General features: G+C 42.2%; 1 protein-coding gene across 5 annotated transcripts in view; it reads left to right on the plus strand.

Moving 5' to 3' along the window:
- The window catches only part of lingo2 (leucine rich repeat and Ig domain containing 2), a 197,955-nt gene that overhangs the window by 92,814 nt on the left and 77,582 nt on the right, over positions 1 to 27,559 (plus strand). For 2 of the 5 annotated variants that reach the window (XM_008421021.2, XM_008421024.2), the window contains one exon: positions 21,161 to 21,245. The exons of 1 other annotated variant lie outside the window; for it this stretch is intronic. The gene's annotated coding sequence lies outside the window, so the exon portion shown is untranslated. Of the gene's footprint in view, positions 1 to 3,631; positions 3,907 to 21,160; positions 21,246 to 27,559 lie in introns of those variants that run through there. 2 more of the 5 variants (XM_017307166.1, XM_017307167.1) reach the window with 2 other exon arrangements.

The following is a 27,559-nucleotide window of genomic DNA, read 5'->3' on the forward strand; positions in this document are numbered from 1 at the left end:
CGGCCAGAGCTCCGCCCCTCGCTCAGAGCTCCCCCTCTCGCTCAGATCTCCCCCTCTCGGCAAGAGCTCCGCCCCTTGGCCAGAGCTCCGCCCTTCTCCGCCAGAGCTCCGCCCCTTGGCCAGAACTCCGCCCCTTGGCCAGAGCTCCGCCCTTCTCGGCCAGAACTCCGCCCCTCGCTCAGAGCTCCCCCTCTCGGCCAGAGCTCCGCCCCTTGGCCAGAGCTCCGCCCCTCACTCAGAGCTCCGCCTCTCTCTGAGACTAACATGACCTGGTCAGACTTGCTGTCCAGACTTAATATGTTCATGTTTTATCCTCTATGGAACAAAACATAATAACTTTGTAATCTATTTTGTTGCATTTCATCCTGACAATAAAGCATCTTCAGAGCTGAGTGTGTTTCAGTTGGAAGGATCCCAGATGGTGTTGGTTTTCTGAAAGGAGCTGCTGTAGTCTGTCACTGTTTTCCAGTGTTTTACTCTCATTTGTTCTACTTGTTTTCTAAACAGCTGCAATGAAACCAGATTCTTTTAGTAGAACCATTTGGAGGTTCTGGATAATTTGGCAACAAAAACCCGTGGAAGTGGGTCAGACTCTTGTGCTGAGGTGAGATTTCCAGCTGCCAAACGGAGATCTTAGCAGGACCTGAACCCTGCTGCCTCATCTGTGATCAGTCAGAGCGCCGGCTCATGATGGAGGGGCTAAACCAGTTAGCCGCACCGCGCCTCGTGAAGAGCCCAGTGTGTTGGAGCAATGCTAGAAGGAATCTCTTAGGCTGATTCAGTTACACACAAATCACAAAGTAAAGTCCTCCATTCTGTTAACAGAGTTAGACCCACAAACCTGATCAAATGTTGACCTTATGGAAAAAGATCATCCTGAAATTTATAACATAAATCAAAATGTGTCACAAATTTATAAAGAAACTTTCTGATTCAACATTAAAACCCTTTATAAGGGCTGACAAAGATGTTATTTACTTTTACACTAACAAGTAAAACTGAAAACTACAGATTAAAAGTTGAGTGTTTCACTCTGTTCTATATTTCATAAGTTGAATTTTAGTCGTTCTTCGTTCATGTTTAACAACCAACCAAAGGAAAAACGACCAGTTTGAAACCGAACTGTAAATATATCACTGACAGGTGGCGCTGCTGAGATCTTTCCCTCAGCCAGTCACAATACGCTCAGCATGGACTGCAAAATATAAACATATTCCAATGCAAGTTTTTAAGATTAATATTTATATTATGAATCTGAATAATTGATGTTTCTTTAACCACCATTTGAAGGTGATTTCTCTCCCTGATGGTGAATGATTTATCTGGAACAAAACGACTTGAGTCAGGAGGATTATTTAACGCAACATAATAACCTCTAAATGATTCACTCTGTAATATTATCTGATTCAGTTCTGCCCTTTGTCATCTTATTTTCTGCAACAAAGGTTCAGCGTTGAGTATTTGTGCTTTTGAACCCATCTAATTTCATCTGCCACCATGGACCATATTTGTGTTGTGTTCCAGATAATCAAATGTTGGAGCATTATGATTCACCGAAGCTCATGGATGGATGCCCATTTGCTTGGTGCGAGCGTGAGCCTAGTTGGTGTGAGTGATGGCTATTAGCCGCATGATAATGAGGTGCAGAGGCGATCCGGACGCGCCGTTCTTGTGAGCGAGTCTCACCCATTAGGAGATGGATCTCTGCCCAAGCAGAAGTGCTCTGCTTAATTGGTTCATTTCATCACAGGCAAAAAGCTTTAATTGGGTGACACTCGGAAAGACGGATGGAAAAACATAGGTGGTATCTGCGGTGGACGGTTATGTGTGAACCTGTGTGTCTTTTAAAGATAGCAGGAAAACGCAAAGGATTATATTAATACGACTCATTAGATCAACAAAGAAACGTTCCGCATCAAAATGTCTGTATGGAAAAAAGTGTCTGCATTTGTAAAGGTGGTGGAGGCTTAAAACCCTGACTGTGGTTGTAGGAGACGCTGTGGGAATGCAGAGGTGCAGCATCGGCCCACACACACTGAGGATCCGACCCATTTCAGCACAAACCAGCTGATGGGATCTTTTGATGTGTTTTAATTTCTAAGTGCATAAAGATGACCATCTGCTCCAGTTCTTAGCTCTGGAATTCATGATGACGAATAATGACTTGCAAATTTATACAAACATAACTAGGCCTTTGTGTTGAGTTGAAGCAGCATATGGAGAATAAGAATACAAGACGAGGTCTCTTTCAGTTCAGTTTGAGAAGGTCCTGGAGACGTCCAGACAAACATGGTATCTCTGGATGGATAGCAGAGATCCACCACTCTGGAAGATGACTGTTAGTGGTGCATTTCACAAACGTGACTGTTTGCTAAAAGTGGGGAATGAAAAAGTCCCGATTCAAAGATCTCATAAGACCCATTTAAATTCTACATTTTACCACAAGCCGCAGAAGCAGGCATGTAGCAGAAGCCGCTTCGCTCAGATGACAGGAAAACTGGCCCTTCATGAAAACGTTGTCCACACATCGCCCTAATATCCCCACGGTGAAACATGGTGGTGGCAGCATCATCCTGAGGGGGTAGGGAAGATTAGCCTGGCTAACGTTTAGCTGTGATGTAACAGAGATCCTCTTCCTGATCACCAATTGGTTAAAATTAAACCAGATAAATTTAGCTCAATGGGAGGAATCCCAGATGAAGGGAGATGAGAATCAAAGGCAGTGGCCTGGTGAAGGGAAGATGGATGGAGGTAAATTCAGGGTGAAGCTGAAAAGCTGTTGGAGCCTGGTGGGGTGAAAGGTCACCGTCCAGAAGGAAGACGACCATAAACATGCAGCCAGAGAGTCGATGGATGGTTTAGATGAAGCAGATTCAGGTGTCAGAACGGCCTACTCAAAGTCCAGACTTTAATCCCACTGAAAATGCAAAATTAGGTAAAAATACTTTGCAAGCGGCTCCATAAATAAAAAAACTGGCAGATGGAAGACATTTCAGGTTTGTGTTTATTCTAAGTGAGGAACAAAGCAAATAAAGGACAAAGGAAAATGAAGAACATGAAGGTCTTGGTTTATCTGATGAACGGATTCTGTTTTGAGCAGCATTACAGAGTCTAATTCCTCAACATGCTTCACTTTCCAGGCTCAATCTGACACCTGCTTCGCTCAATTGGCAGAAAAGAAAGATGCACAGGTGCTCTCTGCGTCTGTTTCACCTTCCTACCCGGTTCTCTGCATGCTTGTGGGCGTTCATGAGTAGGAAACGGCATGTGTGCGTTTAAGTGTGCCCCAGCTATCCCAGTGGTGCCTTGGACCGCTTTTGCCCACGAGCTAGCGACCTATTTTCACAGCGCCGAGGCAAAAACAGACTTAAACACAAGCAGGAGCAGAGACGGGCTGCGGATCAGTTCCTGTGCTTTTATTCAGGCCGGAGGATTAATTACCCTGAACCCAAACCTGATCCCGTACTGTGAGCGAGACACTTCTGCATCACCCTGATCAATAATGCATTTTTCTGTCTCTCCATTTAATTTGCCCACAGGCCCCACATGCTGGCATTACCATCTCTCTTGAAAAGTGCAGGAGACACCTGATACCAGAAGTGCACCCCTCCACTCACCTCCATCGCACCCCCTCCCTCCACCACCTAACAAATAGATTCTCAGTGTGGAAAAATCTCCTGTCTTCTGATCTTATGACATTGAACACTTTTGGATCCGTTTTGGTTTTACTTCTTGTTTCCGTTTCATTTTGGGGGAAAATATTCAACATTTTTTGGGAGACTTGAGCTGGAAGGTGAAGTTCAGGACTAAAATAGCTCCGGTGGTTGTTGCCTCAGCCTGTCCGGTTCTGGTTGCGTAGCAGTGGAAGGAGCGGTGCTGCAGTCGGTAAACCGTCGGACGCTCCAGGTAGGAAACGTGATCCAGTCTGATTTTACTGCTGTTTGTGTCTGCTGGACTCTACTTTGAAAGGAGAGCTGTTTGACGGCGTCCTGGTAAACTGTGTGGTTTTGGTGAATGCCTAATGGAGTCGTCACTCTCTCATGTTGACCAACCGTCTCCAGACTCTGACCTCCAGGCCACAGCTCCACTTTCCTCTGGCTTTGGGTTTTACTCGTAACAGAAGCAGATGGTTTGGTCTCACTGGAGAATCTGTCAGCGGCTCAAAACTCAGTTTATTTAGTTGATGATATTTGTGCAACTTTTTGGATAAAGCTTATATCGGGTTGTTTTTGGATGATAGGAAGTGTTTGTATTTAAATATGTAACGAATGTGGATGCATGTTGAGAGTTTAATGCTTGTATGATTCATAAAGACAGTAAGACAGTAAATATGTCATGTATGTGGACGGATGGAGGTTCAGAAACCTTCGATCATTTATCTTTCTACAACCACAAACCTTAATATTTATTCTTACATGTTATATTTAAAACAAGACAGTGGTGCCAAAAATGTGAAATGAACGGAAAAAAATCTAGAGTCTGATCTAGAGTTTTGCTCATTTTTATACAACAGCTTGATTTTGACTTGCCAGAGACACACAGCTAGATTTATTTCTGGGCTTTAACTAGGCCGTCCTAACTCATAAGCCTCTCTTGCTGGATGTTCAGGCTGCTTGTCCTGCTGGAAGGAGACGCTCCAGTCTCAGGTCTCAGGTTTTCTATCAGGTGATTTCTGAAGGGATTTTGTTAAACAGCCCACTAAACCACCCAAATGTTTATTTTACTGGGCACAGAACAAGTCTGAACTCTTTATGATTTTAATAAATTAGTTGGATACTCTGAAGTCTTGGGATCCACTAAAACTGCAAAAGGAAATCTGCATCTAACAAGCCTCTCTAGAGTAAAGAAGTAATTTCAGAGATTGTTTTGGTTTAATTTTACTTTTAAACGTTGAGAGTTTCTCCGGTACTTTATTCCATGCAGTCAGAGCAATAAACCCCAGTGTTGGGATGCGTGCTGTGGGACTCTCTCCTCCTATCGACAGTCGTCAGGCTAAGTGATGCAGCGGGCCGCTCGGCACCATGCATGTAGCATCTCCTGGGGAACGAGTGAAGAATAGCTGTCTCTGACGTTCATTGTTAGGATCTATCTATAAATAATAAATGAGCGCGTTGTGCTGTCTGTGAACAGTCCTGTAATTGGTTCGCTCACATCGCTGACAAATGACAACGCATCCATGAGCGTTGAACTGTCCACTGGGGAATCGATACGTCCAGAGCAGCAACAAACCGCCTGCGTGGAGTCGGAACAGAACCAGAACCAGGTTCTGGACACACCACTGGTCAGATGGAGCCACTTAAACAGCACCTGACTGACGGCATGAAGGAGGCTGACAGATTGTAAAAGGGATCGTAGCGGGGGTTACAGAATGGATCGGATGACGTTCCTCCAGCCTGATTGGACCAGATTAACGACAGTCAGTCGACTTTTTCTTTCCCTCAGATTTCGCTGGTTTCCTCCTCTGGAATCAGATCTTCATTTATTCATGTAACCCACGATATCCTGTTCAGCATTTACTTCTCCCACTTCTCTCAGAGCTTCTGGTTATATTTCAAAATAAAATCACTGTCAAAATCATCCATTGAAAAAATATTTTTTACATTTATTTAATTAGGTTCTTTTAGTTTTATATTGACGTTTCTGTAATGATCTGAAACGAGTGAAACAGTAAAACAGAATAAAACTGTAAGGGCCTGAATACTTTCCCACAGCCTGGTGAGGGATTCTTTAATTGGTAAAAGTCCAGAGTGATAAAATGTTTTTAATGTTTATGGAGTTGATTACAGCTTCCTGATTTCAGGCGACGCTGCGAACAAATAAACTCCTTAAACTACCATCCTGCCTTTGGGGCTTTATCTCACTTAAGGACAATAGAATATGATTTTAATTTCAGATTGCTTTTCATTTTTAGAAGATAAAGCTTACAATGAATTGCTCATTAAATGATCATTAACTCAGCAACACAGTTTGCTTCCAAATAATATCACTGCAACAGGGATGGGGATTAAAGTGGAGCTTCATTCCTTCAACTTCTGTCTGTAGTTAAACAATCCTTAGTAAATCCTTGTACTTTTAAAAATCAAGCTTATTAGAAGCACAATATTATGTTTTTCAGTATTTGAAGAATTACACACACACAATCCAGATTTCAAATGGACGGCTTGTGTTTGCTACTTGAGGTTATGATGATATTTCTGTTTAAAGAGGAAATGTCTCCAGTACAAACTGAAGTTTATCTGTTATGATCTCACTGACCTGATTTGTGTTAATCAGATGATTCCTCAAAACGCCCAGCAGATCATTCAGATCTTCAGAGTAATGTTAAGAAAACCTGCTGAATATATCCAGGTCAGGTTGGACCAAACCCAGGATTATTTCCATCCAGTTTGACTGAACCTGAGTAAAATTCAACTGGAATAAATGTTGGTGTTTGGGTCTGTTAAGCTGGTTGAGACCAAATCCAAAGTACTTGCTGGTGTAGCTGCAGTGAAACGTGACTCCATGACATGACCATGCACTCGTCTTTTCATAAAATCCCAATAAATTTGTTAAGGTCTGTTAGTTTTACTACGTGGAGGTGTGAATACTTTCCCAGCTCAGTGGACTGAGTGTTTGCAGTTCCCAGTAGGTGAGGTGTGGAGATCGTAACTCCATCAGTGAGCGGAGCGCCTCCTGCTGGCAGCGTTTCCTCCTGCGTTCCCCTCCACCCGCAGCAACCAGAGCACAGAAATATCTGCAGAACATTTTTATTTACAGTCAGCTTATTAGAAAGGTTTCAGGAATCAGCCGCTTATTAAACATTCAGCATCAAACTCAGCATAAAGATACACGTTTATAGAAAATCTCATTAAGTTTTATAAACCTCAAGCTCTGGAACAAACCTTACAATAATACCGTTTTTTTTAAAGGCTGCTTCTCGTTATGAATGAGGTTGTTTTACCACATAACTTTTCTCAGTAAACTTGCCTAAATTGAATTGAATCACATGAACGTTGCTCAAGAATCGCTGAGAATAATTCAAAATGTCAACAATAAAATTGCTGCATCCAACAACTACGTTAAGCAGCCGCCGATTTCATTTTCACCCGTAGAAGAAGAAGTGCATGCTGGGATAGTTGTCAGAACGCTGGTTTGTTAATAAAGTTTGACTGACATATCTATCTACCGACCGTCTAGAATCAGGTCGTCTGCAGGTCATGTAGCACCACAGGGTGACCATCGTCCGGCCCAGAAGGCTCTCCTCGCCGACCGGAGTCAGACTGTTTTGTTGACATTCACTTTAGCGCAGCTCCATCTAGTGGATGCATAACGTAACTCCAGCCTCTACTGTAGCATCTATTCTATAATTCTTACAGTGCGGAAAATACTGTAATTTTGACCTGCAGGGTAAAATATCCAAATTTTTGTATTTTATAGGTTAAATAAAAGCTAAAACTTCCATCCGATCCATTTAATTTGGATCGGGTCACGGCGGCCGCCTCGTCCAAGTCCTCAAAGCTCCGGTTCCTTCTCCAAAATAAATGTCACAGAGACTGGACTCTACTTCTGATTCCACCCGTCAGTCTGAAGTGGATCAGTGTGTGTACGTTTTCTCAGGGTGTGTACTCGGTGTGTGTGCACATGGTGTGCGTGTGTGTACGTTGTCTCGTCGTCTCGGTGTGCGTGTGTGTGCGTGTGTGTGCGTGTGTGTGTGTGTGTGTGTGTGTGTGTGTGTGTGTGTGTGTGTGTGTGTGTGTGTGTGTGTGTGTGTGTGTGTGTGTGTACGTTGTCTCGGTGTGTGTGTCAGATGGGAATCTTTGCTCTCCGGTTCTTCTGTTCCACATCCTGCAGCAGCTTCACGTCTTTATGGGCTGATTAAACATAGAAAACATCTTATTTTTCCAATCAATAGCTGTTACAACTTATTGTCAACTGAATGTAAAGTAGAAATATGTATGTAATATATTCTAAATTATTTTATTTTTGTAGTCTGCATTTGAGGAAAAACTTTAATTTCTTTTTGAGTTTTGGAAGCAAAAATGAACAAAAGCTTTGAGGGTTTTTAAAATAAAACGTGTATCTGGGTGATATAAATGATGCTACAGAAAACCTGCAGCAACCTTTTCTTTCCAGATGTTTTCATTTTTAACAAAATTCTTACTTGTATCAACAAAACGTGTCTCTTTGTCTGCTTGACATTCACCTTCACTGTTTAACTCTTGTTTTGCATAATATTCAATTTTTTAAGAGTAACTGGTTGAGAAAATCTTGCATACAGAACCATATAAAGGTTTTTTGTTGTAATCATTTGCATCTGGCCTCTATAACAAGCCTGCGGACGCAACAAATGGCACGTTTGTGGGTGGAAATGTGTTAAAACGACAAAGTGATGGGAGTGTGTTTGTGCTGCGGTGTGTGCAGCACACATAAAACAAATGAAGCATTTCTATTGATTGTCACTTCCTTGGGTTCCAGTGTTTGGAAATGAGGAGTGGGGGGTCTCCCTCTGTCAGCTGACACGGCTCATTGTTCACCATAGACTAATAAAGAGCTTTACGGAGGCCATTATGCATCCTCTGTGCTGCAGACAGACTGATGGCGAGCCGCAAAGATGGAAGTCGTTTTATGTTTGAACAATAACAGACGGAGGAGCTGAATTCCCTCAGTAAGCAAAAATCTACATGTTAAGCTATTATAAATATATTAAATCAATAACAGGCCGGCCACAAATATTTATTTGCTAGTTGATTCTGAAGCAATAAAATTAATTCGATCCTCAGTAATTTTGGATGTCTATTAAACTGTAAAGTTGGTAAAAACTGTTAATCTCTTTTGATATTTATGAGATTAATTTAAACCTGATGAAAAGGTTCTACCTAAACGGGCTCTGTGATGATTTTAGGCAAAACATTGCAGAACTAAACTAATTTACACAAAATTGTCCAAATTTACACTATAAGCTACGTTCACACAGCAGGAAAATGTGACCCATACCGGCTTCTTCTGATCGGCCCGACTGACCTGTCCACCCAAACGTCAGATCGGAGATCTGAGCCTCTTCCATGTGGGCTCATATTTTGGAAATGTGTCTGATTGTTTTCAAAGCGTCTGCAGTCGTGTTGTAATTCATCGATATGACCAAACTCCACAGCCAGTCGGCACCAGAAAAAGTCAGACGCAGTAAATTTGGACATAAACAATGAATGAAACCATAAAATCATGAAAGAATCAGTGAAGCTCGTCGCTTTCAGACTCCTGGCTCTTCATCCAAACAGTTCAACACTCCACAAAAAGCCAATGCTGTTCGCTGTTTTCCTTTTATTAGCTTAGTGCTGCTGTGACGATGCTGTTTCAGTGCTAAATAAACGTTAAAATCGACCCATAAATGACTCCATAAGCGATGCGCTGCTGCGTGACGTCAGCGTTCTTCTTCTGCACATACAGAGGCGGAAACGTTTCATGAAGTCTGTCTGCTGTCAGATCCTGCTGTGGGAACCTGGCCATAAAGATGGGAGCCTACATAACTTACTCACACAGTTTTATCAACCAAAAGGTTTATGTCCATGTTTAGTTACACTTCGTAGCAAAGATGTTTGGTCATCCATGTGGAGCTTTAGCTGCAGTGAAACAAACTGAGGTCAGCAGATGAGAGCAACAATTACCATCAGCTTTCATATTTCCTCCATCATCAGAGAAGGACAGCATCAGGTGAGAGAGCAGGGCCCCAGCCAGAGGGCCACATGTTTAATGCTGTGTGTGTCAGAAGGACACACGACTCCAGCGGCTCTATTATTGACAGATTTTCAGCCTAATGGCCGGTAATGAGAATGCTCAGCCTCATTTTGACCCGCTGCACCGCCGCTGGAAACCAAACCTGCAGATAAAACCTTGACCTTTGTGCCCCAGTGCTCTGAAGATAATTAGCCAATTCCTTCCTCTTAATCATGGACACCTCAGAGGAAACCAGAGTCTGTGTTTCTGTAGATGTGATCCTGGCTTCTGCCATTTTACAGTTTTAATCTGTGTTTGTTGTTACATGTAGCTGGAATATGGTTTCACGTTTTTATTTGGTTTTATTTAGCATGGAAACATTAAATAAGTCCAAATATTGGAGTTTCTTCAGATGATGATCCACCGTTTAACAAGGAAATCCTTTTCAGTACAAGCCTTTGTTTTTCCAGGGTTTAGAGGTTTTATGCAGCTTCTATTTACAGAAAATAAAAACCAGAATTATTCATGTGTTCTGTTTGATAAATGGCTCAATAATGAGAGAAATAATATGCTGAATTTATTTATCAATGTCTTTGAAATCAGAAGTTTCCCTCCATTTGCTCAGTATTTGGTGGCGTGGCCTTTGACCTCTCTGTTGGGTCAGACCTTCTCGCTCTAGTTCTCTGGAGTTCTGGTCCAGTCCTGCTGACAGAACCGGTCTGACTGGGTCAGGTCTTCAGGACTTGTAGGATTGGAATCAGATTTTGTGGTGGTCACACTAAAACATGAACTTTATTTTCTTTAAGTTAAATTTTAACCACCTTTCTGAGTCATTGTCCTGAGCTTTTACTTCCTGCTGATGCTTTTAGATGCTGCTTCAATATTTCCACATAATATTCTTTCCTCATGATGCCATCTGGGTTATGAAGTTCAAATCCATATATGAACACATCCATAATAAACATAACACTGTCCATTAGTTAGAATGGATGTTAGAAACAGCAACATTATGAAATCTAAGTTTGGTTTCAGGCTGGATTTAAGGCTGAAACACTCCTGTGAATGTGATTCATCTGAGAATCAGAAGCCTTTCTGTTTGCCGGCCAGGCCTCTTCTTACACCAAGTCACACATAGATGTAGAATAAGAAAGAGCTGCAGCAGATCACCAGGCAAATACACTGAGAGATAAACATAGAGATTTTTTTTACCCACTACATACAATTTCAGAGCACTTAAGTGATTCTCAATCCCAGCATGCCTCAGCCTGCCACTGCCATGACAGATGCTCTAAAATTGAATATAGATTTCAGTGAGCAAGGCAGGCGTGCCTGATGAATCTCAATTTTCTGCTGTCCATATTTCATAGTCCCCACTATGGATAGCTGAAGGGGAGGCAGCGCCTGCCAAAACTGCCAGTTTGGTGTCCAGTGGTCATGGAAGCTGCATCTGTCCCCATGACGTCATCACCTGCATCCGTTTGGTGATTAACACACACACTGTCCAGCAGTTGGAGAGGAACAGACACAGGGACACGTCCAGCGGTCGGTTAAATCAAAAGAACACATGATACCAATTACTGTGAAGCAAGAAGCTGTAATGGTGCGGTATAGAGCCTGGAGGGTGAAATGCAGAGAGAGCGGTGAAAGTAACTTGGCTCTTATATACCTGCAGACTATTTATGGCTGTGAAACAGTCATAAAATGAAACTGGAGGCTATTGTTTGAATGTGCAGCTTTTCTGGAGACTTTCTGGAAGCTGTCGCTAATTTAAACCTCAGAACTGAACACAGACACCACTTTTATTAGCGCTGATGAGTTTTTAACATAGAAATCTAATTTGCAGAATTTAAAAATTCAGGAATTGACTTTTATAATTATCTCCCTGAACATTTCTGTTTCATTCAGTATGAAAATTGACCTGCTGAGATCCACACTTAGAGGCCTTTAGCACCAGCCAGCGCCTTTGCGGGCTTGCAGAAAGCCGACCCACCAGGATAGAACTAATAACAGCAATCAGTCACTTGGAGCTGCTGCAGCGACGTTCAGCCCTGGAAGTGAACTGGTATGGAAATAAAACACACCAGGGACCCAACATGCTACTATGGGAAAGCAATACATTGGGATTAAAATTAATAGCCTTTTATTAAAATTGTTTACCAAATATTTCCTCAGCCTCTCTGTCTCAGCAGTCTTTATCGTCTTAGCCTGTCACCTTCTTCATTAGAAGATAAAACAGGAATAGAAGCAAATAATAGAGAACTTCTTTAAAACATTTTGTTAGCAGAAAACATCTGCAGAGATGGAGAAATGTTGTAGAGCTAAGAACTGCAAACTGTTCTTCATTTTCCTCTGACAACCTCTGGAAGACATTTGGTAACTTTTAAAAAGCCAAAACTGTGAAATCAAATGGAAAAAAAACAAAAAACTGCAGCTTTAGTAACATTGTTGAATTATTTCATAACCACCTTAATTTTTCTAAATGAGCTTAATTTCCATATAAATTATTTTTGTGCATCTGTAATTTAACAAACAGTAATTAAACCTTAAACGTATCCGTAGCAATTAATCAGGAATAATAGAAACACCCGACAACCTCGGTTTTCAAACTGAATTATGGTCGGTCAAAACTCCAGAAAAACGCACTCAGACAATAAATTTCTTTATATAGATTTGTAATGAGTTGCTGCATAAGTAGCATAAAATGCAGTTTCTGCCTTTCTCCCTTCAAGGGCATTAATTTCATAATAACTTTAGAGTTTTAATTATGCATTCAGACCTTTCTCTCACCAGGGTAGGAAAATAATGCAGGAAATAGAATCAATAGATGTTAAAAACAAAGGTTTTAATTAAATTTTAACACAGATTAAAAAAAAATACACATGTAGGCTCAAATATACATTCACTCCACGAATACTTGGTTTAATGCCATTTAGAGAGAACCAGGAAAAACACAGAAAACAACAAAAAACAACAATACAGTCAATGAGGTTTAGATGTAGTGAACAAGCCCTGAAGCCAATAAAACAAACCTCCGGCCACCAGGTGGCAGCAGTGCTCAAATACTCAACATCCTCCCTGAGTATCCCAGTAGAAGAAGTCGCCTGTTCAGGACCACCGGGGGTCAGAGCTGATGGAGGACGAGAGGTTTGAGATGGTGAAAGCAGAAACTGGACGTCTAGATTTCTAGACTTGGATGAGTTTAAATAAATGTAACCAATATTAAGTCATGTGCTGCAAAATGGTTCCACCTGAATAAAGAACAGTTCAAATGCATCCAAGAAAAACAATGAGATGGCGTTCACGCCACTGATGACCACTGTAAACATAGCAGGATCATATGAACTGTAGTTTTTATTGAAGCAATAACACATTATGACAAGACATGTCCATTTACAGCTGATAGTGAAAATGAATCTGGTCTTCTGAATTACCTGACACATCTCTGAAATATTCATGTAAGATCAGCACAAAGAGAAGAAAGAATATATTTGTTCTGAGTCCAATCATCATCCTTAGCATAAACATGACACTCTTTGCTTCTGCTGCCAGGCTGCAGCTGTCTCTGCTCATCACAGTTTTCTTTTCTTTTAGAGATGAAAGAGATGGAAATAAGAAAAAAAAACATTTGGAGTGAATTTCATGATGCCAGAACGGATTGCAGGAGACAATAAAGCTTGGTTGTGTAATTAGAGCAGACGTGCTACATGTGTCTGAGTGTTGCTGCATCTCATTAAGGCGAGGTTCAGGCCAGTGAGTCGGCTAACAGGAGCGGATCGGGAGCGTGTGGTGCAGCTTACAATGTGACCGCTTTGCTCATTTCTTCCTCTCTGGAGTCACGCTGCGGCCCCCTGAGTCAGGACCAGTCAAAATGGTTCCACTTGATGCAGAGGCCCCTGGAGGGGCCCACTGTCAGGATCAGTGGCTGGAAACCCAAAATCTGAGAGGGAACACATCCACACAGAGGACTCGTCCGCCCAGACGCCACGAAGCCTCTCTGCGTTCACAGGGAACATCAAACCTTCAGAATGAACAACATGCCAGGCTTTTTTAGGATCTGATTACATCTTTATTGAATATTTGCTGCAGATGGTGAAGAGCAGCTCCAAAGCTGAGACATGAATGTTTATTCTCCTCAGTTTTTTATTCATGCACACATTAATAATTCATAAAACATGCAGAACAGACCTGATCCTATTTGTTACATGCCTTAAGTAACTTCACCTCTAGATTTGCAGCACCTTGAATTTGTGCTTGTGTCGACACGTTGCTACAACTTACTAGCAGGTGGTGGATTACATTAAAACCCAGAGGACTGCCGTCTGCAAAACCCCCCAAAAATCCTGAAACTACCCATCAAACAGACGTGAAGAGATTTTTTTATGTTTTTCCCCAGCGGACGGCTGCTTCACAGAATACCCAGCTGGAAGATGAAGTTCTTCAGTCTGTTTCTTGTTTAAGCACAAATATATCATCACAGGCTGGACGTGAAGACGTTCAGCTGGAATCAGAGATTAACGACCACACAGCCTTTACAGGACAATAAACGTTTTACTTCCACTTTTATTTGCAAAACACAAGAATGAGAGATAAAATATTTTTGGAGAAATTTTTTAAGCTTTTTTAATTCATAAGTTTACACACGTTAACTTGATGTTTGGCAGAATTGCCTTTAAACTGTGCAACACAGTAACTCTGACTTTTGATCAAAGTTCTCACCAGTTTTCCAAAGTAAGCAGTGGGTTTGATGTGTCGCCTTAAAATGAATCTGCAGAATAACGGCTTCATCAAACAGGAATCACTGACAGGCTTTTTGATCCGGGTCCAATTTCAACTTCAGTGGTTTAATGAACTAGTCAGAAAATCTTGTTGTTCGTTATTCAGGCATTTAGCAAAACAGGAGAATTTCATCCTGATTTCATATTTTTTATATTTTTATTTGGCTCCAGCTGCATATGATCCCTGTAGAGGTTGTCAAGATGTCATCATGAGCTGTTTGGGTTTTAGATACAATCATTAATTCTCTGGAGGGTCGACACACCCAGCACACACTGGAACCAGCACACACAGGGACCAGCACTGTGACCAGCACACACTGGGACCAGCAACCACTGGAACCAGCACACACTGGAACCAGCACTGTGACCAGCACACACTGGAACCAGCACTGTGACCAGCACACACTGGGACCAGCAACCACTGGAACCAGCACACACAGGGACCAGCACTGGAACCAGCACACACTGGGACCAGCACAGACTGGGACCAGCACCCACTGGAACCAGCAACCACTGGAACCAGCACACACAGGGACCAGCACACACTGGAACCAGGAACCACTGGAACCAGCACACACTGGAACCAGGAACCACTGGAACCAGCACACACTGGGACCAGCACTGGGACCAGCAACCACTGGGACCAGCACTGGAACCAGCACTGTGACCAGCACTGGGACTAGCAACCACTTCTCCCACAGCTCTGTCTCTCTATAATGAAGGATTATGACCAAAATGTGGCAGTGAAAGTTTAGTAAATTTCAGCCAAAAAATCTCAAAAACCATCCATCCATCCATCCATCCATCCATCCATCCATCCATCCATTTTCTTGCACCCTTGTCCCTTAATGGGGTCGGGAGGGTTGCTGGTGCCCATCTCCAGCTAACGTTTCGGGCGAGAGGCGGGGTAAAACTCAGAAACATTTACATTAATTTTACTTTCATGACTTTTGTAAAAAGTTGTACATTTACAACATCTGTGATTTTTTGACATCAGAAAACATCCACTTTAATTTTTTGTAAATCCGTTAATTTCAGTGTTTTTGCAGAACTTGTACCATTTTCTGCCCAGTGGCTCCAGTTCTGCGCCGCAGGTGAGGGTGAAGTGATTCATGCCACCACACTGTCACCTTTCCTCTCACATCTCTTCAGGATTGTTCTGTTTGAAGAATAAAATAACAAGTAAAACTCATGATTTTTCGCTTTAAAATTAATCTGATAATAATAACTGACAAACCAAATGATGGGTTGTTCTAAACCACATCTCTGGAATTGATCTGGAGAAAATGTAAAAGGTCTGAACAAACATGATGGTGTGGATTTGTTTTCCTCCAAACATTTGACGTCTTTTCTTTAAAAAGCATAAAAGTCTGTGTGTCCGTCTGAATTTGGGCCTCTGGGATCTGCAGCATGTCTCCTGCTGGCTGGTTGAGCTGCTTGTTTTCTGCAGGCTGAAAATGTTGATGGGCTCAGAGTTTATCTCGACTGTCGTCTGTTTATTAGTCATGCATCTGCTGTCTAAACATCTCACTCTGAGGTCTCTCTTATTGGCAGACAGGTTTTCTGTTTTCTCATCATGCAAGCCAGGAAAGGTAAAGATAAATTCCTCAGAAAAGATGCAAATCTTGGACTATAAAGTGGACATTTTAAAAGCACAATCACATTTATCCTTAACTGATTAACCTGACATGAATGTCAAGCAGGACGTTTTCATATGTGTTGAACTTTATCACATTACAACCACATATTTCTCTGTATCTCACATGATGGGAAACGAGGAAAAACACACAAACGCTCTTTAATAATCTACATCCAGAGAATATTTCCACAGTTTTTCCCAGCTATGTATATATTTATTATCTTTATGTAAGAGATTGTATAAATGTTTGTATTTTGTGCAGTTTGTTTTTATGGATGTAAATTAGTATTTTGCTAAATCTGGTGTATTTATGGCAACATTGTATGATCATTAATATGCATCATCTCGTTTAAGTAAAATCTATCAGTCAGTTTGGAACCAGATTTCTCAGCAGTAACATCTGCAGCTGTTCTGAATATTCCTCTTTATAACTTTTCGTATCTAAATATTAGCATGTCCTCCTCCAGTCAGTCAGATTGGATGGATAAAACCAGAATTTAAGGTTTTGTTTTAATTAGTTACACTTCTTAGATGTAGTTCAGGAATTATCTAAAGGATACATGTAATACTTCAGTGTTTAATCTTCAAATCACCGATCGGAGCGAAAGATAAGCCCTAATGGTTTAAACCTACTTCCTGAATGCCACGTCTTCCTTCCTCTTGCTGGCTCTCTACCTTCAGTGGAGCAGACCGAGTTTTAATTGGCATGATAATGTGATTAATTGCTTTCTTGTCACCAGCTCTGCTGACTTTCAGACTGTAAAGAAGTCTAAATCAGGCATGTATTTACAAGCAATCAAATGCTTGAGATCTGAAGGCACATATAAAAGACGTCCAGCTGTGCAAAGTAATTGGTTTTCCTTTATTAGTGGTGTATCATTAGCAGAAAGCACAAACTTAGAAAACAGAGAGATGAATTATTGTAACGTGTTGGTAATTTTTGCCTGTTACTGTTTTCCTGAAAAACACCTACAGAAACCAGTAAAACCATCTCTCCATGACACCACACTATAGTTCTCTTCTCAAACTTTCCTTGCCATTTTTCCCACCGAGACTCGGAGTCGGTCCTGTCTCACTTTGAGCCTCTCAGTAAATTGGGGTAGAAAAAGGAGTGGCCCATTTGCCAATCTGTCCCTCTCCATTCCACATGACATAAAGCTCGGTTTATTCGGGCAGGAGCTGCTTCTGAAGAGCAAATGCTGATGAAGCCTCAATCTCTCTAACAGCATCCAGGTGCTCTTGCATATTAAACAATTTTTGTGGCCAGATAATTAAAGATAGCAGCCATAATCATGATTGATATTCATCTTGATTCCAGGTGGCAAATGGCGTCTTAATGCATCCCTGTGAGTTAAGGCCATGTTTTGGCAGGTGAACTGATGCCATTATTTCTGAGGAGAGAGAATGATTGTCAGTATACGGTTATTATTCCCCATTATATGTAATGATATTTTGTAGGCGTGAGTGTGAACCACAATGACTTGATTTGAAGGAGAAACTGCGAGTGGCGTGCACATGGCGAGGCCTTAATGTAGCATGGCTCCATGCTCTGTGACCTTGGAAGAGCTGAAGTGACACAGTGAAGGTCGGATCTGGTTCCAGCTCAGCTTTGACCAGTCGTGATATTTGGCATGTCAGATGCTAACGAGTAGCTAAAGAACAGACAGAAAACACCAGAGAAATGGATGTGAAGTGTTGCTGTGGATGGGAATCTCGAATCAGAGACCAACTTCAGCGTCTTTGGTGAGTCGTGGAGGTGATCCATGTTTTAACGAACCTGAAGTCTTCATGTCACTGAGTAACCTTTGACCTGTGGGGCACCCCAGGCTTCATCCTGGGATCCCTTTATCATATAGATTCACCTGCTGGCTCAGAACATACACAGATCTGGGTTAAAGTCCTGCAGCTGTGCAGGTGATGCACGGATCCACATTACGATGTCACCAGGTGACTCTGGGTTTATTGGCCGTGGATGTGCCACAACCTTTTCCTGCTGAACTGAAACAAAACAAAGTTTTTATGTTTGGACACAAATGGAACGATCTGGAGTCGGCAGATCAGGCTGACCTCTGACCTGAACCTTCAGAGCCACATAAAGACAGTTACAAAGTCGGCCTTCCACCACCTGAAGATCATTTCCAGGATTAAAGGACTAATGTCACAGATCATCTTCAGTCTCGTAGAATTATAAATGTCTTTTTCCATTATTTATGCTGTGGACAAGACCAGAGAGCGCCGAAGCAATCTCCTCTGACTGGACAAGACGATAAGCTGCAGGAAACTTATTGTTTATGATGTGTTTATTTTCTCATTTACGGTTCCTCCCCTAACATGACGCCTCCCTGGGTGGCGACCCAAATAGCTGGTGTGAAGAACTGGCTCTGCTCTGCATTTTGACTAAAACATGCCTCTAAAATGAAAGTGAGGATGAAATTAGAAAGATAATTTCTCACTGATGCGTCTTCCTGCAGGATTTAACGCTTCATTTTCATCTTTTCATGCCCTTCTTGTGTCCGGCCTCGGCGTTCATATGAAGCAGTCGGCTGCCTCTGTGTTCCACTGCAGTTTCTGCTCCACAGAAATGAAATGATTCCTGCAGACGCTGTCCTAGCTGAGACTGACTCTGAAATCAGAGCTGCCTCTGGCATCAAGGTAGACGGGTCGCATGATGAAATATGAACTCACTTCATTTCAAATCCAAAAATATCTGCACCAGCGAAGCAACAAGCAGTCAGTCATAAATGTTTTAACCCTTACTTTTGTTTGGGAGATTCGTTGGTTTCATGTCAGTTACGTAAACTTTCAAATCTTTGTGACCGTGATGAAGGAATTTCCAATACATAAAATGTGAACATTTTAGATGAAGTATTGAGTGGCTGGCTTGGCTCAGCGATGCAGTTTTCAATTAATCATCAGTGATATCAAGTGCAGTCCATAAGGGTGTAATTAGAAAAATGGTAAAATGACCCTTTAAAGTTCATTAGTAATCTGTGGGAATCACAGGGAACACTGCTCTGGTTAATTAAAGGGATGCACATTATCAAAAAATAAATGGAAAGGTGTCTTTTGTAGTTAAACTCTATGGCATTCAAGGTGTCAAAGTTAATTAATTTGAAGTGTCCTGAGTCAAACTTTTTCACGTTTCATTTCTCCGTCTTCACACTGAAAGGAAACATTTCTCTGCTGCTCTCTTTCTCATTAAATCTCAGAGTCAGCTGAGCCTTTTGCATAATCGCCTCCTTCTACAGTTTGGTTGGGGAACTCATTACAGCAGAGAAAAGGTCCTTTTTGCAGCGCAGCCAGCAATAATGCAGTGAAGAAGACTCCTCATAACGCTGGCTCGGCTTTTTCTAGACAAAAGAACAGGCTAGCATTATCTTGTAGCTGTGTAAGAATCAGAGGGAAGCAGAAGCCACAGCGTTTAGTTCCCAGCATCCTTCAGACCCTGTGAAGGAGCTGCTAAACCCCTCTGCCTGTCCGAGTGTCTGACGCTTCTGACAGCAGCGTTTTGGTTGCACTTCTCCGGTTGTTAGCGGCTTCGTCTTGTTTTCTAAATCCCCCAGCAGAGATTTGTTGAAGCAACAAGTCAAGAAATTGTCGCACACCTGTCCTGGAGCAGCGCTTCTTATCCTTCATGTCCTCTGGCCACCAGCAGCTAAACAAACATGCACTTGTTTCTTTTTTTATACAACAGAGGGAGTCAAAACCACAGTGCAACAGTTTATCTCAAACTGAATGTTGCATAAGGCCAGTAACAAAGAAATGATATGTAATGACCCTGTTAGGGAGTAAATAATCATGGCTGACCTGCCAGGTGTCCAACAGTCACTGACGACATCACAATGAAGATAAACTTGTTACTAGAGAAGCTTTCAGTTCAGAGTGTTGTGTCCAGGCATTCTGATGGAAAGTTGAGTGGAAGGAAGAAGTGTACAGAAGAGGATTAGGACTTTAATCTCAGAATTCAGCTGTAAAAGTGTGAATGTTTCACATATCAAACTGAATAACTAATGAAATTAACTTTAACAACGATATTCTAACATGTATTTTATGCACCCATATATGAACAAAATGACTTCAGTGACATTAAATATGTTCATAAATAGAGGATGCATTTTGCTGCGTTCGTCAGTCGCACCTGTTGAACTTACAGTTTAAATTATGTGGTTAAAATCGAAACATCTGGATCCTGGAGGGGATTTTCTGTCAGCTCTGATTAATCTGCTCAGGCTGCACATTTAAACTCCTCATATTTTATTTCCAGTTAGTTTTTGTACCGAGAAGCAATTTGAACCAGAAGATGTGAAACATTGTTGCTAATTAGTGAGGAGTTCAAGAGAAATGCTATTCATTTATTGTTTCTATATGAACTTGTTTGCGTTCCCTGTGCATGCAGAGGGCTGCGTGTTAATCTAGCATGTGATTAAATGATAGTAAACACAGCAGCTGATGTGTGAAGAGGCAGTGAGATCTGACTGAACCTCTAACAGATTCATCAGTGACGCTGCCTCGTTACGTCTGTGGAAACAGAAACATCCTCAGAACGTCAGACGGACGGCGTCACATCCACACAGCAGTCTGATGATTTCTGTAAGCAGGTTCACTGACGGGGACTCAGTCATGCACTTTAACGTATTTTTAAAGATAATTTATATTTCTGCTGATTTCTACTCCAACCTCTGAGTTGTTGCAACAGTGATGGTATTTATCGTTTCTCAGTCGATCGTCTGCTGGAGCAAACGTAAAGTCTGACTGGAGCTCCTGCTTCCTTATTTCACACAGCAACATTACGTCTCCAAGACTCAATGAGTTAACAGTGAAAGTCATAATCACTAAATAGTCTTCTGTGTTTATCTGCCTGTATTTCAGTTTTCTCTTTTTTTAGTCCCAGCTTAGTACAAAACTACAGCAATTCCGTGAGCCAAGTAAATTAAGAAATGTTTCAAACAAAAGCTTCAGAAACATTTTCACAGCATTTCAGTCGCGCCAGTGACTGTGGCTGCAGCCAGCCGGAGTGTGACTTTTCGTCTGCTTCCTCCTTTTTCTCGCTCTGCAGATAAAAGAGCAAAAGTCGAAGCAGAAAGAGCAGAAGAAGAGAGAAGAACAGAGCATGGCTGAGAGGATGATTGCTTCTGAAAGTGGTAAGCAGCCAACATTTACAGTCTCTTAGCTGACTTGTGTAGTTACTGTGGGATGTCGGATAAAGGCCAGCACTCAAGCTATTTCTCTCCTTTTCAGCCATTTTGTTTTCCGTGTGTGTTTGGGCGCTCGCTCTCTTTCTGCTGCCATGTCTTCTGTTTCTTCAGCCGTTTTCTCACACGTGTCTGTCGGTTATTTAAAGGAGATGAAGAAACTACCGACCCTCAGCTGAGGTAGTTACTATAACAACCACAAACTGGTTGTTACAGTAACTGGGGGAGTTGAGTCTGGACTTTAACCAGACCAATGTTTTGACGCAAACCATTTCAGTGACAAAAGTTGTTTTCCTGATCAGATCACTTTCTTCACCTTGTTTTCTGTCTTCTGAACTGCGTCCATCCTGACGTTCTCCTCTCTAAAGGTCAGATTTAATTGTCATTAACGACTGATGGCCTCTTTCCCAGCCACGCACATTTTGTTCTGGAGTGGAGCTCACATTGTGAGGTTATCTACCGGTTCTTTGTTTGGGCTCAACGGGAGATTCAGGCTGTTTTTGGGGAAAACTTTTCAGTGTTTTGTGCAGAAAGAACATCAACGTTTTCCCGCTGGTCGAGCGCCGAGCTGCTGCTTTGTCTGTGTCTGGAAACCCGGATCACCAACACACACACAGGGAATCGTTACTGTGTTTGTAAAAAGACTAACCGTAATTTCAGAGTTTTATTAAAACAAAACGGTTCAAATCCTGAATCATTTTTTTGTTGGTTTGTTTCATAAAATGTAACTGAAGTTGAAGTTTTCTGTAAAAGTTCGGGGTTCTGAAACGCTGAGCCCACCTGAGTGTCTCTGTGGTCGTCATGGTTTCCTGATGTGGTTTTGTGTTCGATCAAAAGGTTCAGCTGATGCTGACAGCAAATCAAACCTCAAATCAAACACCTGCTTTTCATCCTGCTGTCATCAAAAGAGCCCTGCTAATTCAAATGAATATATTTTTGTGATTTTCTGACGAAGCAGCAGCTCTCTGACAAACTTTGTCAGGAGTTGAACTTTTCCACTCGCGATATTTACACCTCAAAGCTCCTCAGAAGTAATTATCTTTGCTCATATGTTCTGATTTTCCATCAGTTTTATTGTTAATTTAACTCCTGAGAAAATGCAGCATGTGCTGAAGCATTATCATGGCAGTTGTGGTGAAATGTCAGGTTTCTTCTGAACAGCAGTGCATGCTGGGAAGCCTGGCGCTCGGTGGACTTTGTGTTTGCTCAGTTGGCTCTCCGTGGATCTCACCTTCCAACGTTGTTTGCGTTGAGGTGAAGCTCAGCTGCACTTTGAGTGGCAGCGCTGCTTCGTTGTACATCTGAGTCTTTCTCTGCAATTTTATGGATTTTTTTTAGATCAAGAAAGGAAGCTTTGCAGACATCAGGCGGCCGTCTCCCTGTTCCGTGTTCGGTCACCGTGACATGACTCTATGTTCCTTACATCTACTTTGTATTTCAGTTTTGGCTTCCTTGCTAACATTGCAGGCCATCCCTCCTTTATCTGAGGCGGCAGGCTGAGCAGAGACGTGTCCTTTTCTCCGGGGGAATCCCCAGACGTTCCCAGATCAGAACCACGGTTCCTCCAGCGAGTCCCGGGTCTTCCTCTGGGTCTCTGCTCCTCTCCATGGAGGCAGCCCGACCTGATAACCCGCTGTCCGGGCCCCTGGCTCCTCTTGGTGTGGAGAAGCAGGGACTCTAATCCCCTCTCAGAGGTCGTGACCATGGATGAGGATGGAGACGTGGTTCAGTGGGTGAATTCATAGGTTCAGTGGGTGAATGGAAGGATTCGCCATGACGGACCATAAGTCAGCAGCAGTGCTGTCTCCGTCCGGACCCCGCCCCGCCCCGCCGCCTCTGCTCAGCCCCACTCTCAGCCTCTCAGCGTTTCTTGGCTCCGCCCATTTTGCACAGATTTTCTACATTTCTGAGGGGCGGGGCCATGTCTTCACATAGAGGTCAGTTATATTTGAGACTTTGTTGTCAGATGAAATGTTAAATATGTTCCTGAGCATGGAGCTGAAATCAGCAGCTTTAGGAACTTTGTTTGACCTCTGACCTGCACCTCGGTGGCCCTGGACCCATTGACCTCATGCCGTGTCTTTGGCTCTATGAGCTCCAGCTCACTGCAGAGTCAGATTCTGCCCCGCTGACCGCTCTGTGACCTTTGACCCTTTACTTAAAGTTGCAGTGCATCCAGGAAAACAGTGTTTTAAAGCTGCAGGAAATGTGGCTGCATCACAAACGAATGGTTCTGGACACACGGTCACACAGAAAGGTGCAGCTAAGTTTGCAGTGATTCCATGAACTGCTGGGAGCTTCTAAAGAAAGCTTCATAAATAATTCACAGTCATGGATTTCAGATACTGTGCGTTTCCCGCTTGAACGTCGTTCGCAGGGTGTCTGTACATCGCTGCATAGTTTCATATAACAATCAATTCAAGGAGAGAGTTTCAGGGACACATTTCAGTTTTTATTGTGTATTTAAATCATGTTTGAGGTGAAAGAAAAGCATGTTTTTATCCTGAAAGTTTCTGAAATCATCCTTTTCTTAATTCTTTATAACTCTGACTTCCATCCAAGTACAGCAGGAGGTCACCAGTTCTTTCATTAGTTGGCTTGACCCCGTGAATCCAAGTCGGATCTGATCCCTCATTAATTCTGCCTCGTAGTGCTTCCTGAAATATCAGGGGATAAGTTGGTTTAAGGAAGGAAACCATTACAGATACATTCACAATTTGACACTAATAAGACATGACTGAGGCAAAGGTGGTTGCAACTGAATATCCTGAGGCCTGGTCTTCATAAATGAGTAATGCAATTTGTTTGAGTGGATGTTATGTTGACTTACTGTGAGTTTTGTAGTAATAAAGTCTGATTTCTTGAATTCATTATTACTCCACAGAACAATGTTGGACATATTACTTTACTGTGCATCAAATGGTGTTATAATAAATTAGAATACCACAGAAATGTAATTCATTATAGTAATCCAATGAAAATACCTCATGTATTATTTAAATTCATTAGAGCAGCAGAGAAAAGAGAACAGGCGACACATTTCATTTGCCGCCTTCACCGGATTGTGAAGCGCAGAGGAACATGAGACCAGAGCTAACGATGCTAACCAGCTAATCACCTCCATGATGATCAGGAATCCAGGCAAACGCTCCACATCCATGTCGTCTGCAGATACTGAAACAGGGCAGTGGAAGTGGAACAGTTGAAACCAAATATCAACATTTCTGTATGAAACACGCCCACAACCTTCTGACCAATCACAGAGCTCTGTACCGGAGGGAACGGCAAAGCTTACATGGATTTTATGACGTTTTAAACTGATTTTGAATTGTAGTAAATGACAATTATGATTCTTCCTTGAATCAATTGTTTGGCACATGATTCCCTCTGGAGATGAAGGGAAATCTAACCAAGGCATCAGGACTACGCCTGTTGTCTGGAGAAATCCACAGATCAGAGTTGATCTGAGGAAAGGGGCAGATTGGATGGAGGTTGGAGTCGAGCAGGATGTGGTCTGATGAGTCCATCAGGAGGAGAAAAGTGTTGCATGAAGGGATCCGTCCATCATGCTGGTGGTCAGGAGGAGCATAATGCTGCGATTCTTATGGCTCAAACTGTGCAGGAGCGTTAAAGAGTCTCCACACCTGGTCTGGACAAGTCCAAACCGATCCATACTGGGAATGTTTCACATGTGGTGGAGAAGAATTTCCAAAGCCGTCCAAATCGTCTCTGCAAGATCTGATGAGAGATTTCTTTACAGAAATGTACAGAAGTAATGTGTGCCATAATCAAAGCAACGGCTGAATATTAGCTTTTATTTTGAAAAGACAGCATGCCATTGATGAAAACCAGTCCTGATGGAAGCAGAACCCAGAACAGCTGAACCCTCCTCTGATACGTTTCATGGCTGACATCCTGAGAGTAAATCCTTCATTTCTGAAGTCGGTTCCAGAATTCAAGCTACAAAAAGATTCTCCTGACAGGAGCTTTTATTCACAAGTCAAACTTTGCCTGCCGGTGCCAAAGCTTTTGTCAGATTTTAGATTGCATGCATCACTTTATGATTTTGTGTCCGTGCGGGGGCACAGGCATGTGTGACATGCACTGGTGTGTGTGTGTGTGTGTGTGTGTGTGTGTGTGTGTGTGTGTGTGTGTGTGTGTGTGTGTGTGTGTGTGTGTGTGTTTGTGTGTGTGCGTGTGTGTGTGCGTGTGTGTGCGTGTGTGTGTGAATGCTCAGACTGAAATGAAAGTGGCATGGCTGTGTAGAAGGATGCATCTCATTTTAAGGGTAGAAACATAAAGAAAAGCATCAGAGGTGATGCTGCGTTAAGAGTCTGCAGACAGATAATGTCATTTCTTCCGTCTCAACATTTAATCTGAACGTCCCGGCGGCTCGTGGGAGGATCCAGCCAAGGTTGGCGTTTTGTTTTGCATCTTAATCAGAAAGTGTTTCATTACAGTAACGATCTGAAGTTACTTTTATGCTTTACGACGTCGGGGTGAACCTGCTGATCGTCCAGCTGCTGTTTCTACTGACGTTTCTTTCTAAACTCTGACATCGATCAGAAGATCCAAGCAGAGATTTCAAAGCTTTCAAAGGTATTATTGTGTAAAGCTGGAGCCAGTTGCATCATGGGTGTTGAGTTTTTTTCTAGTCAGTGTAATCAGAATGAATATTATATAATATAAATGAATGAAACAACCAGGAGGTTTACTGGATCTGTAGTTCATGTGATTCTCTCTGCTGACTCTGAGGCTAATCTGCAACTTTACCAGCAATCGAATAAATACTAATTTTATTAACTGACTGCTCAACTTCTTCAAACTCTGAATCTCTGAGGATGTTAAATTAAAAAAAATACCTAAAAACAGATCAAAAGGAGACTATAAAAATTATTGGTCTTCATAATTTCCCCTAAAACTGACATTTAGAAACGTGTAACTATTGAGATGTTTGCAAATTTCTGGGTCATGGTTTAGCTGACATACATTACTTTATGGTTTGTAGATGAAAGCAGCTTGTTTATAAATATTAATAATTCAAAGTGGCACTTTGTGTCAAATTTAGTTGTTTAAATAGTTTCTGATTAATTTGGTTCTTAAATCTAATATTTAACTGTCCTGATTGTGATAATAATCCGGTTTGAACAAAATGAGGAAAATGTTGAGCTGGTTTGTGTTAACAGGTTTTCTGCATTGTTCTGTTCTGGTCCTAATGGCATTATAGGCCCGGTTCTGAACGTCTTTGTTCAGGACGGAGAACATTCTCCCACCAGCTCTCCCCAGGTAAATGGGATTAATTCACTTGGCGCGCTGCATAAGTCAAAGCCTGCTGCATCCTATTAACTTAATTATGTTTGGGCCAAACATTACTTGTACTCTAACGTTCTTAATCAGCCCTTATCGTTTAATGTCAAGCAAACATTTAATTCTAATTAAAAAGCGGACAGATCAAATTGTGGCCTTTAACAGAGCACTCTTCATATTCCTGTTCATTTCTGCAGACAGACGGTTCCCAGTCATCATGCATGTTTTCATGTTTTCATATGAAAGTTCTCATCTGCCATCTTCCCCACGCGACAGAAAACTGTCAGGCTTTTAAAGCAGCAAATGCTGTTTCCTGCATGAAGGTTCCACTGCTGACATTTGCTGATGGAGAACATGGTTTGTATTTTTAACTCTTGTTGTGTGTTTTTTTCTCTCCCCAATGAAGTGGTACATTTCCCCGGCATCAATTGGCCATGGTATTATTAGATCTGGCTGCTCACTCTGAGGTATGAAAGTGAAAAATAATCTATGTGAATGAGGAAGGTAGTGGCAGAGCAGCGAGGCGCAGTGGGAAGCACGGAAAGCCGAGCCGGAGAAGGAGGCCTGCAAACAGCTGATAAACAAACAGCCTGACTCGGTTCAGACCTCATTAGGATTTATGATGAATGGGATTCAACTGGAAGGTGGATTCTACCTCTTTATGCTTAGACAACTGAAAATTCCTGAAGCACATAGTGGGGTTAATGCTGCTGCTTTTCTGTTTGGTATAATTACATGAAATATTTGTTTTAGTTGGGCTGCATTGCTGCCTTACAGACTGGAAGGTCCTGAGTTCGGATCCCAGCCGGGGGTCTGCATGGTGTCCAGTCCTCTTATGGCTTTTTTCTGGGTTTCTGGCTTCCTCCCAAAACCGAACCAGACAGACTGAAGACCGGAGAGGATCGGTGGCTGGAGGCGATGAAGGGGTGTTGGATGGAGAGGATCGGTGGCTGGAG

The sequence above is a fragment of the Poecilia reticulata genome, linkage group LG10, assembly GCF_000633615.1.
Source record: "Poecilia reticulata strain Guanapo linkage group LG10, Guppy_female_1.0+MT, whole genome shotgun sequence".
In the NCBI taxonomy this organism is placed as follows: Eukaryota; Metazoa; Chordata; class Actinopteri; order Cyprinodontiformes; family Poeciliidae; genus Poecilia; species Poecilia reticulata.